General features: G+C 38.0%; 1 long non-coding RNA gene across 5 annotated transcripts; it reads left to right on the top strand.

Moving 5' to 3' along the window:
• The first annotated feature begins 2,027 nt into the window (after positions 1-2,027).
• LOC139715520 (uncharacterized) lies at positions 2,028-12,634 on the top strand. Of its 5 annotated transcripts, none has more exons than XR_011709837.1 (4): positions 2,028-2,480; positions 4,791-4,880; positions 6,356-6,434; positions 10,237-12,634. It is a non-coding gene; the product is annotated as an uncharacterized lncRNA (long non-coding RNA). The 5 variants fall into 5 exon arrangements; XR_011709836.1 differs by having other exon boundaries at positions 2,031-2,480; positions 4,791-4,867; XR_011709834.1 differs by having other exon boundaries at positions 2,034-2,480; positions 6,356-6,421.
• The last annotated feature ends 11 nt before the right edge of the window (positions 12,635-12,645 follow it).

The following is a 12,645-nucleotide window of genomic DNA, read 5'->3' as shown; positions in this document are numbered from 1 at the left end:
ATTCAACCACGTTTTTTAACGTGATCCCGACATCGTATGAAAAAAACGAAGGGTAAAATACAATAGCCCAAAGTCTCAGCTACAACATATTAAGATCTGGGAGAAATTCACCGAAGCATAAGTGAGCTATTGCTCGAAAAAGATTGTCATAGCTTCATTCGCAGAAAAACTGCACTCCCATAGAGATAACACGTCATAATGAAGATACAGAAAGAATATATGACCTTTGACCCCACTTTGCACAGACATGATGGCATCTGAGCAAAAAGTGGTTATTTTGTGAAATGATTCTTGTAACATGGTCTTTGTGTGTGCAAAATATGGGAGAGATAGGACATGTATTCACCAAGATACAGGATAAAACATTTATGACCTTTGACCCTAATTTACATACCCAAGATGGTGTCCGATCAAGTAATTGTTATTTTATGAAATAATGTACGTGACATGAACAAAACATGTGCAAAATATGGGATTAATAGCCATTGTTGTTGTTCATCTATTGCACAGAAAGTAGTAGAAAGAAAGAAAAATAAATAAAAAATTATGTTATTTTTATAGAAATTTGAAGGAGAAGCATGAAAAAATCAGAAAAAGATAAAGTTAGGAAAGGAGATTAAGACTAACTAAAGAAAAAAAAAGGAAAAAAAGTGTTTAAAAAAAAAACAAAACTGGCAGGGGTGAGCATCGAACCAGGGACCTTAGGATTACGAGTCGGATGCGCTATGCAATGACCTATTTCATGCTCCATAGGCCCTGTGTATTAAGCAAAATGACGCTGCATCGAAGCCACATGCAATTTTTCAACCAAGTTTTTCGATGTGATACCAACGTTGTATGAAAAAATGGAGGGCACATTACGATAGCCCAAAGTCTCAGCTACAACATACTAAAATCTGGGAGAAATTCACCGAAGCATAAGTGAGCTAGTGCTCGAAAAAGAGAGTCATGTCAATTTTCACTGCCAGAAAAACTGCACTCCCATAGAGATAACACGTAAACTGGTGAAATTTTACAAGGATACTTTCAATCCATTTTTACGAGGTGATGACGTTATCCAATCAAAATGTTGTTATCACATTGATGAAAGAACATTTCATAAGCTACAACATACTGAAATCTGGGTGAAAATTGGCGAAATTTAAGTGAGATACGCTCGAGTGAATTTGAAATTTGATGACGTCATTTGGAAAATTTACTTTGTTTACTTTATTAAGAAATTTGATATCTTTTAATCATTTTTTCAGTATCGCCAACCCATGAAATGACATGTACAACTCATCAGCTTTTAGAATATGTCAAGAAAATGGGGGGTCATCGTCCATCCTGACGAGTAAAATCCGATTTAAATTTGGCGGTTTTTTGGCATAGTTGCACAGTGTATCCCCATTGACGCACGCGCGGAATTTTGAATTTGACGGGCCCGTATGATGTCATATTAAGTCGGATCGACTTGAAACTTGATAGAAATATTTCTTGACATTGTGGACATCCGATCCGTGTGAAAAAACTGAAAATTTCTATTGCATATGAGCTGTGCGTGCGTATATGCGCGCGCGCGTACGCGTCCGTCCGATTTTTTCAATTTTTCAAAAAATGCTCTAAATGGTCTGAAACGTGTGCAAAAAAAATTTGAGCTCGATTTGAGCATACAAATATTTCAACGCGCGCGTACGCGCACGTACCAAGAGAAAATGTGAATTTTGAGAATATGAGTAGAATGCGCATAACTTGAAATAAATGTGACGTGAATTTCATTGAAAAACTTCATTCCATTAATGAGATATGATTGAGAATGTGTTTTCATACAATGACGTCATAGTGACGTCACGGTCGACTGATCACTTTGATTTTAGTTCGATTGCCGTCTTTGGGACACGATACATACATGGTATAAGTTTGAACTTGATAGGCATAGTACTTTCTGAGCTAACCTCTGCACAACTTTTGGGGAGAAATAAAGAAAGAAGAAGAAGAAGAAGAAGAAGAAAGAATCCGTACAGATACAATAGGTGATCCGAGAGGATACTCGGATCACCTAATAAAGAGCCCTCGGAATAACGAACTTTCGGAATATCGAGCTGATCGTAAATTTGAACTGTAGTTAATGGTTAGGAAATACACTCGGCTTGCCATAGTTTGAGCGTTTGTGCGTGACAACGTCTTCAGCCCACAGAACTCTTTGTAAGACTGATGTTCTGTGCTTCCGCGTATGTACCTAGGCCTACCAAACTGCGTGCGCTCTATACACGTACACACATGTTCTCCGATCCCTATCTATACCGTGTACGTGTACAGTACGCGTGTTTACAGTGGTACGATGTGCTGAGTACTGTACTTTGTATGCAATCACGACGTACGTAAAGCTATGGTGTGATGATAACTGTAAACTTTCTACGACTACTCTACGTCTAATTTCTTCCTAGCCTAAGACACGACCTTTGTTTGACACTGAGTTTTCAGCTCGAGTACCATACCAGGTAGGTGCACAGGCATGTCTAAACACAGACTGTCCCCCTTACTCGATTCTTGGTATCTGGCCTGGCCCCACCGTATGCACCACATGCAGGCCCCCGGGCCGCAGCTAAGTAAAATCAAGGGAGATACCTCCCTGAATGTACGTTGTAGTGGGTATGAGGCTGTTGGTCGCAAGCAAGGTTTCTAACGTAGTTACGTAGAATTTAATGTTAGACCATGTTACCTGAATCTATGGGCAAGGTGAGATTTGTAGGAAGCCTAAGTTCCATTCAATTCCAAAGAGATAGTGATTTAGGGGTAGAAGTAGAACGTCAGTAGGTTCATGGGCGAAATACGGACGCCATTTCTTAGCTAACAGATCGATAGAGGGCGTATTTATGTGGTGTAATAGCAGTGATTTCTGTGCATGATATGAATACAGAGCTACCAAGTCTCACGCATTGTGAGTGAGACTCGAGCATTTAGGGGTCGTCTCACGATCTCACGCATGGCACCCATTTTTCTCACGTATGGGGCAAAGTCTGGAATTAGGGCCCATAATAAGGAGCATGGTTCAAAGGATTAAAGTGATAGTTACAATTGACAATTGAAGGTAGACATAAGGTCTAGGCCTATATTTTCCTTTTGTCTTTCAAAATAAGTAAAAGAAAAGATAGTCACTTTATTATGCACCTGATCGTGCCATTAAGACTAGGTCTATAGTATTAAGAGCTAAAAATTGAACTTGGCATCCCTGTGAATAGATGCTCTGTACATAGATGCACTGCACACACACCATTATGGTGGAGGGAAATTTATCTTGTACACTGCCACTTGACAAGGGATGCCAAGTTCAAACAATTTTTATGAGTGAGATTTTCATGACTTGGTATCTCGGCGTGCGAATGTGCGCGCGAGTGAGGGTGTGGGAGGGTTTTTCCTTCCTGTGGCCTCCCACGGTAGGGAGCTTTTTCAATTTTTTGCTCTTAATGGTGCGGTCAGGTGCACACTTCAGTGATTATTTTTTTTCTTATTTTGACAGACAAAAGGGAAATATACCCTCAATTGCAACTATCACTTAAATCTTTTGAGCTATGCTCATTATTATAGGTCCAAGTTGCGTGAGAAAAATGGGTGTCATGCATGAGATTGTGAGATGGCCCCTAAATTCTAGAGTCTTGCGCAGCATGCGTGAGACTTGGTAGCTCTGCTTGACAGAGGTAGGCACGTAAGCAGAAACCTAGAACAGAGTAAGCGTGACGTGATCAACCTAATATGATGAGCTCAGTCATAGACTCTTTCATGGACTCCTTAGGGTTAGAGGATGACGTGGCGCAGATAATCAGAATGATTGAAAAGTGGTAATAAAATACGAAAAACAACATTTCTCCCTTTCATTTTTCCTTTTTTTTAGGGGGCATACAGGGGAAGAGACTACATTGTACTTAGGTACGAGTTCTTAATTGTCAGAAATGTATCTTTATTGGAATTTGGATAATTACCGTACCTAAGATTCTTTAGGAAATTTGCAAACTCCGTTCCAGTCTTGAACTTCCCCTTTAATGATAATGGATAATTAGGGCAGTTTCAGGGTGGTACACAATTTCTTGTTTTTTTTTTTTTTTTTTGGGGGGGGGGCAATTGCCTGATTAGGCTAGGTAATTTTGATACTTGCAAAACACTTGCCCGAAAATAGATATCATTTGCCCGAATTTTCTTACTGTAAAACAAATTTTTGCGTGCACTTTAATTTCGCGAGCGCCAAGAATCGCGAAATTAAAATGCACGCGAAAGTCCTTGTTTACACTACATGCATTGAACGCCAGTGGCACTTCGCGAAAATTTCATGCCACGAAAAAGGCTGTCGGTTCAAATTCGCGAAAAATTCGTGCCGCGAATATATCATGTTTTACAGTATTTAAATATTATTAATAATCATGAAACAAGGTTTTATTCTTTTCTGTTTCTGTCCTAATATCCTTCAAAATGTTTGACATTATTCAAAGAGTTTTGGACTAGTATTTTTGTTAGGTATCCTATCAAAACTGCACAAATTTTCAGGTAATTTTTCATTGTTTCATGCGAATATTGTCAAGTCAGAAAGGCATGAGTTGCAATACTGTTACTTCATGTGTTTCAGTAGCAAACATTGTAGAAGTTTGGGCCATTCATCATGCGATACATTAGAGACAGTCTGTCAAAACCAAATATGCTGGAATGTTAATTATTTATGATTGTTATGATATTCAAAGATTACTTATGTTTGCATGTTATACAGTATTAGAAAAGGTATATATTTTATTGCATAATAACATTTTTGTTTTTTGTTTCAGAATTCCTAATCATCATTTGGATCTGTGGAGGATTTGGTTTTTCTTTTTGTGGACGGAGCAAAGAGGTCATTTTCCTGGTATAGTGTTTGGGTAATTCACTTTAGCGGGCTAAATTACTGTGCAATGCCAATTATCTTTAACACTTCAGGTACAAATGTTGTTTTTTGGAAAGAGTTGGGATTTGGTAGTCTGCTGTGGAGATAGCAGTATTTTTTTTTTAGATGATGATCTGATTTTGATGTGAAATGCTTTTTCCTTAGACCCCAGATTGTGTATACTTGGGACTCATCTTCAAGAGGCTAATGTATGAAGGACACAAGTGCAGTTTTGGACTGGGGTACACGTGTTAAAAGACTGAATAAAGCACACAGTGACATCATATTAGGGGTACAGATTTCGATCTGTGTGCAGCAGTTGGATGTTATTTCATCAGTCATCATCCTAGTGCCAAACTGCAGTAAGGTCTACATGGTAGCTTTAAAATACAGGCAATATAATGTGATGTAACACTGTACAATATGTAGTATTCCTGTGAGGGAATATGTCTGCCATTGGTGTTTATGATAACTGGCATTGCACTATAGTACTTAGTATATCCCACCATACCTGCGTATTGTTGGTAGTGACTAAAGGTTATACAATTATTCACTTTAGGAGGGTAAGTTATTGCAGTTTTTTTTTTTTTTTGGACACGAATCGGGCTTGTGTGGTCTATTGTGAGGATACCAGTATCTTCAATAGACTAATAGTGCAGTTTTACCTTGGGTTCATGAGAGATGGAACAGAGCACTGAATGACTTCATTTGAGTTGTACGTGATTGCCTATTGTAGGTTTTTGTCGAGCCCATTGGAGGTGAGGGGCGGGACTAAGGGATTGTGTGCAGTGTCTGTCCCTCCTTTATCCGCTCGTCTGTCGTCTGTCTGTAACGCTACAAAAACTGGAATATCTGTACTGAGGGCTTCAATTTTAATCAAATTTGGAGGGTACTGTGGTTATGCAAAGTTACACATTTTACCAAACAGCATGGTCACCTTAAGATCAAAGGTCACAGGCAGGGGTCAGTGAACTTTAAGGGCGGAAGTCAAGTTTTTTTATGGCGTGTTTCGATGATGGCTCATAACTTTTGATGGATATGTCTGTTTGCAACCAATCTTAGGTAGTAAATGTTTCCTTGGGAGATGAAGGTAACCACAAGGTCAGAAGTCACAGGCAGGGGTCAATGAACTCTTAGGAGCCAAAAAGTTGTTTAGGGTGCATTTTGATAATTTCTCATAACTTCTGACGGGCATGTCTGTTTGGATCCAAATTTAGGTGGTATATTGTCAAGTCAGAAAGGCATGAGTTGCAATACTATTACTTCATGTGTTTCAATAGCAAACAGTGTAGAAGTTTGGGCCATTCAACATGCGATACATTAGAGACAGTCTATGTCAAAACCAAGAATACTGGAATGTTAATTATTCATGATTGTTATGATATTCAAATGTTACTTATGTTTGCATGTTATATTAATAGAAAAGATATATATTTTATTGAATAATAGCATTTTTGTTTTTTGTTTCAGAATTCCTCATCATCATTTGGATCTGTGGAGGATTCGGGGGTTTTTTTTCGTGGACAGAGCAAAGTGGTATAGTGTTTGGGTAATTCACTTTAGCGGGCTAAATTATTGTGCATTGCCGATTACCCTTAACACTTTAGGTACAAATGTTATTTTTTGGCAGGAGTTGGAATTGAGCAGTCTACTGTGGAGATAGCAGTATTTCTTTTAAGAAAATGAACTGATATTGATATAAAATGCTTTTTCCTTAGACGCCAGATTGAGTATACTTGGGACTCATCTTTAGCAGGCTAATGTACCAAGGACACATGTGCAGTTTTGCACTGGGGTGTTAAAAGACTGAATAAACCACACAGGGGTGCAGATTGTGATCTGTGTGCAGCAGTTGGATGTTATTTCATCAGTCATCATCCTAGTGCCAAACTGCAGTAAGGTCTACATGGTAGCTTTAAAATACAGGCAATATGTGACGTAACACTGCGCAATATGTAGTATTCCTGTGAAGGAATATGTCTGCCATTGGTGTTTATGATAACTGGCATTGCACTATAGTATATCCCACTAAAGTAAATACTTGCGTATTGTTGGTAGTGACTAAAGGTTATGCAGGATGTACAATTATTCACTTTAGGAGAATAAGTTATTGCAGTTTTTTTTTTGGACAAGAATCAGGCTTGTGTAGTCTATTGTGAGGATACCAGTATCTTCAATAGACTAATCGTGCAGTTTTACCTTGGGTTCATGAGAGATGGAACAGGGCACTGAACGACTTCATTTGAGTTGTACGTGATTGCCTATTGTAGGTTTTTGTTGAGCCCATTGGAGGTGAGGGGCGGGACTAAGGGATTGTGTGCAGCGTCCGACCGTCCATTGTCGGCTTGTCTGTCGTCTGTCTGTAACGCTACAGAAACTGGAATATCTGTACTGAGGGGTTCAATTTTAATGAAATTTAGAGGGTAGAGTGGTTATGGAAAGTTACACATTTTACTAAACAGCAAGGTCACCTTAAGGTCAAAGGTCACAGGCAGGGGTCAATGAACTTTAAGGGCTGAAGTCAAGTGTTTGATGGCGTGTTTCGATAATGGCTCATGACTTTTGATGGACATGTCTGTTTGCAACCAAACTTAGGTGGTAAATGTTTCCTTGGGAGATGAAGGTCACCACAAGGTCGAAGGTCACAGGCAGGGGTCAATGATCTTTTAGGGGCCAAAGTCATGTTTTTTAGGGTGCATTTTGGTAATTTCTCACAGCTCTTGACGGACATGTCTGTTTGGAACGAATCTTATTTGGTAGATATCTCTTGGAGAGTTGAAGGTCATTACAAGGTTAAAGGTCACAGACATGGGTTACCAAACTTTGAGAGTTAGAATTTTTTCTATTCTGTGCAAACGGACAAGAGACATTTTGGCAATTGTCTTGTTTATAAAGGAAATGTTTCCTTCTTCAAGTTGTTTACGAGGGTTTTAATGTACTCTAAGGACACAAGTGCAAGTTTTGCAGTGGGGTGATGACAAATGGAATATAGCACACATTGACATCACTTAACCCTAACTAGGCCGGGGGGGGGGCCTCCGAGGCCCCCCCCTCGACGTTCCGCGCAATGTATCGCAATCGCAAAAAGCTATCGCCGCTACGTTTCATGACTTTTTTCTTTCGAGTCTCCCGCATCTTTTGACACCAAATTTGCGACGCCCGGGCGCGCGGTTCCGAAGTTACGCATAAATATGTACATGCATGTCAGACCAAAAATTGCTCAAAAACGTTAATTCGTGTACAATTTCAATGCAAACTGTGCTTACTGGCAAATTTCATAAAAGCATGATTATTTTGGTGTTTTATTGATTAAAATCACTGAATAACATATTTTCTTGTTCGGAGCGATGTCGCGGACAAATTTCATCAAAAAAACAATGAAAAACATAAAGTCGAAAAAACAATGAAATACATAAGAAATTCAAAAAAACAATAAAATTCTTAGGAATTTTTTCTGATATCACAATTTTTTTTAACTACATTTGCTAAGGACACTAAAAAGAATATTTACACAAAAAATGTGCCTGTTTTGAGCTTTTTTTGTGTGATTTATACCAAATAGTCTGATTTTATGCATCATCATGCATAAATTAGCATAATTTAGCATAAATGATGATTTTTTGAAAAATTAACTTCATGGCATTTTGGATTACATCATAGGCGATGTGTGTGCTAATTTTCGTCGCGATCGCGCGGTCGACGGCCGAGATCTGGAGGGGGGGCCTGGGAGGCCCCCCCCCCCGGCTCTATCAACTACCTAAATAGCCCGGCCTAGTTAGGGTTAAGTGATGTACACTGTGTTGTGTGTAGGCCCTACACCAGTTGTGCTTGTTTTCATCAATTTTTTATAGCCTACTGCCAAACTACACTACTGTTGTATGGTTGATTCAAATTACTGGCAATGTGTACTGACTTGAGATTACAAAATCCCTTGTTTATAGGGTTAGTATTGCTGTAAAGGAATAGGGAAGACTGGGGTTAAGTGGGACAAAGGGTGAAGTGGGAGACTTGTGTAGCTCTAAAACCATTTGGCTAATTAAAAATTATGTCATATTAATTAGTAAAAAGGTGTGTGTAAGCACAATTCAGAAATATGCCAAGAGTTTGTTCACATTCCTGCTGATATGAGTAGTACAATCCAAATGTATCCGCACACTGCTTCCTAGTTTGCTGTGTGTCACTTTGGATTGTTCAGATCCGTGAAGACTACTGTAGCACTCACAATAGATGCATTGTAAGATGGAATATACTTGCCTTTGCCATTATACCAATACCTTTTCCATTGAGACCAATTACCTTTGCCATTGATACGAATTACCTTTGCCATTGAATTGATACCAGTAACCTCTGCCATTAAATTGATACCAATTACCTTTGTCGTTGATACCAATACCTTTGCCATTGGTACCAAAAACTTTGATTGAATTGTTAAGATTGTGACAAAAGGACCTTATTTTTACTTTATCATTTTGCATAAAAAAGTACTTTGAATTTGTCATGAAATTGGCACTTTGTTTAAGGCCTGTCCTTAGTATTCATAAATTCCATCAAGGTAGCATGTCACCATTCCAGTCTATTCATATATTATTTGAATGTTTATATGTTAAACAACTGTGAGGGGGATGAAAAACAAAAATGTGTTTACGGGGTTAGATTTTGCAATTTTATATAACAAATAATTTTTGCTGGCATTTCCAACAAAAATAATGAAAGCTTCTCTTTGCCATAAAAAAAGTCATGTTGAGGTCATGTGTTCCCAATTATTTGTTTATTGCTATGTCAATTTTGTTCACAATTGATGAGAGTGATGAAGTCCACATTTAGTGTCCTGCCAGTCAGAAGTCAAATTTATCTATTTTTTTATTTTTGCATCAGATATATGTCAAAACTTTATGCATCTTTTGGTAATACTACATGTATATTGATGAGGAATATATTGTCAAAGAAGATCTAGAAGACAAAACATTATATTGGAAGACAGCAAGTGTTATTGCGTAAGAAAGTCTTGGAAAATTATGCTTCCCTCAGGTCACAAAAGGAAGTAACTTCGAAAGCTAACTTTGAGTGAATGAAGAAAATGATATTAGTTTTTCCGCTCTAATATAATGGCTACCCCTCCCGGTTATATTATAAAAAAAAAAAAAATGAAGAGCAGATATCATCAGTTTGATTTTGCCACCATAATTTCGTTACCCATAGTGACCTCTTAGTAAGAGTGCAGTCAAACTTGAAAATTTCAGAGTTTTAGATCGTAGGGCAGCATAATTTTCCCCTGACTTTGGGAGGCAGGATCAGAAACCACAATATAATTTCAACAAAGCTAATGTTCTTTTTGTTTTCTTTCTTTACAGGTCTGTGAAACCCCTGGATAAGAAAACAGGATACAGGTGAAACCCCTGTAAAGCGAAACAGGATACAGGTGAAACCCCTGTAAAACAAAACCGGTGAACAGGTGAAATCCCTGACAAACGAGAAAACAGGTGAACAGGTGAAACCCCTGACAAACGAGAAAACAGGTGAACAGGTGAAACCCCTGACAAACGAGAAAACAGGTGAACAGGTGAAACCCCTGAAAAAAACGAGAAAACCGGAGAACAGGTGAAACCCCTGTATATAACAAGAAAACCGGAGAACAGGTGAGACCCCTGTATATAACAAGAAAACCGGAGAACAGGTGAGACCCCTGTATATAACAAGAAAACCGGAGAACAGGTGAGACCCCTGTATATAACAAGAAAACCGGAGAACAGGTGAGACCCCTGTATATAACAAGAAAACCGGAGAACAGGTGAAACCCCTGTATATAACAAGAAAACCGGAGAACAGGTGAGACCCCTGTATCCCCTAACAAGAAAACCGGAGAACAGGTGAAACCCCTGTATATAACAAGAAAATTGGAAAGTATATAACAAGAAAATTGGAAAGTATATATAACAAGAAAACCAGAGAACAGGTGAAACCCCTGTATATAACAAGAAAATTGGAAAGTATATAAACGAGAAAACAGGAGAACAGGTGAAACCCCTGAAAAAACAAGAAAACCAGAGAACAGGTGAAACCCCTGTGTATAACAAGAAAACCGGAGAACAGGTGAAACCCCTGTATATAACAAGAAAATTGGAAAGTATACATACAATCAAGAAAACAAGAAACGAGTGAAACCCCTGTATATAAACTGGAACAGAAGTGCAGAGAGTCATAATGATAAATAAATGCAAAGAGTGATAGTACACAAAAAGTGCAACCAGTGATTTAACTGAATAAGTAGAAGGGGTGGAATTGCAGAATAAGTGTTAAGAGTAGTATTGGAGATTAAATACAAAGAGTGATATTACACTAAAAAGAGGAAAGAGTGATATTAGGGATAAACAGAGATCTGAAAGTACGAGTACTAAAAAACATTGTCATTTGAGAATTTGTCTTGGGATATAAATTGTGATAGAGAAAAAACGGGCTTGATTAGAGTAAATACAATCTTATAAAATTGCTATTACATGCTTTAGAAATAGTCAAATTTGTAAAAAAAAAGGGAACCAACCTGGGATATTTAAAGTTGCACAAATAGAAGACTGTGATTACAAAGATAAAACTCTATCTGCTGTAACTGAATTTGAATCTTCAGCAAACCTGAATCTTTGATCCTACTCTATCTTGAAAGAACTTGAAATAATTTCAAAGAGAATCAGAGAGAGAGAGAGAGTCTCAGAATCAGAGGCAGAAAGAGTCGGAATCAAAGACAGAAAGAGTTAGAATCAAAGAGAGAAAGAGTAATAAGAGAGGAAGAGTCAGAATTGAGGAGAAAAAGAGTCGAAATCTAACAAAAGAGTTTTAAGGAGTGTTGAATAAAGAGTGCATTCCGTAAAGGAGGTGAAAACTATAAAGCAATCAGAATTGAAGAGAATCATAATTGAAAGAGAATTCTCTTACAGGAGGCGAGAAGTTTGCTGAAAATTTAAAAATAGAAATATAGTCTTGCATCACTTGAGAAACGGTGTCTTGAGTGGGGAATTTACGGTAAAAGAGAATTGAAGAGCGCCATCTTAAGACAAAAGCATTATATCTGGTAAACGTTATTGCGGTAGACAATACAAGTCTTCTGGTGGCAAGACAGGTGTACACAAAGATAAGCAAAGGTGAGAGTGCTATAATCGCATTCCTGAAATTGCCGCAGTAGCCATTACTAGCAGGTAATAGACAAAGAGCGCCACCTGTTGGTAGAAACAATTAAGAATACACACATTGCACAAAATAATTTTTCTTGGCAGACAAAAAGCGACACCTATTGGTAGTAACTAATTAAACAACACACCTTGTACAAATAATTTTTCTCGGTAGATAAGAAGCGCCACCTGTTGGTAGAAACATTATAAGGACTGGTGTCACAGCCTCATTGCAAGTACATTGTACAGTGTAATACAGTTCACGTATCATATATTAGCTTTCAAGGCAATACAATTCTACAATTTTGTTGTCAATTGCAATACAGAGTACCAGGGGTAGACCTGATTCATATAAGTATAGTGATTCAAGGAATATATTGATTGAACAGTACATTTATTTGGTAATAGGTACCTACTTTCAAAGCCCTGTAGTTTGACAATGGAAGCAAGTGAATTCAAGAATGTTATTGGTGATATCCTAGATATCCTCCATAGTTGCGACTTGAGAAATGTAGAGGTCAGTGAATGTGATGCATGTTGTAATGTGATCAATGAAAATGAAAGCAGAGTACCATGTGAGGATTGTGGCAAGCAGTTTCA

This window comes from Diadema antillarum, unplaced genomic scaffold, assembly GCF_040938485.1.
Source record: "Diadema antillarum isolate AM-2024a unplaced genomic scaffold, OU_Dant_1.0 scf00000049, whole genome shotgun sequence".
Lineage (NCBI taxonomy): Eukaryota > Metazoa > Echinodermata > Echinoidea > Diadematoida > Diadematidae > Diadema > Diadema antillarum.
Note: the sequence above shows the minus strand (reverse complement) of the source record. Positions and strands in the feature narration are given on the sequence as shown.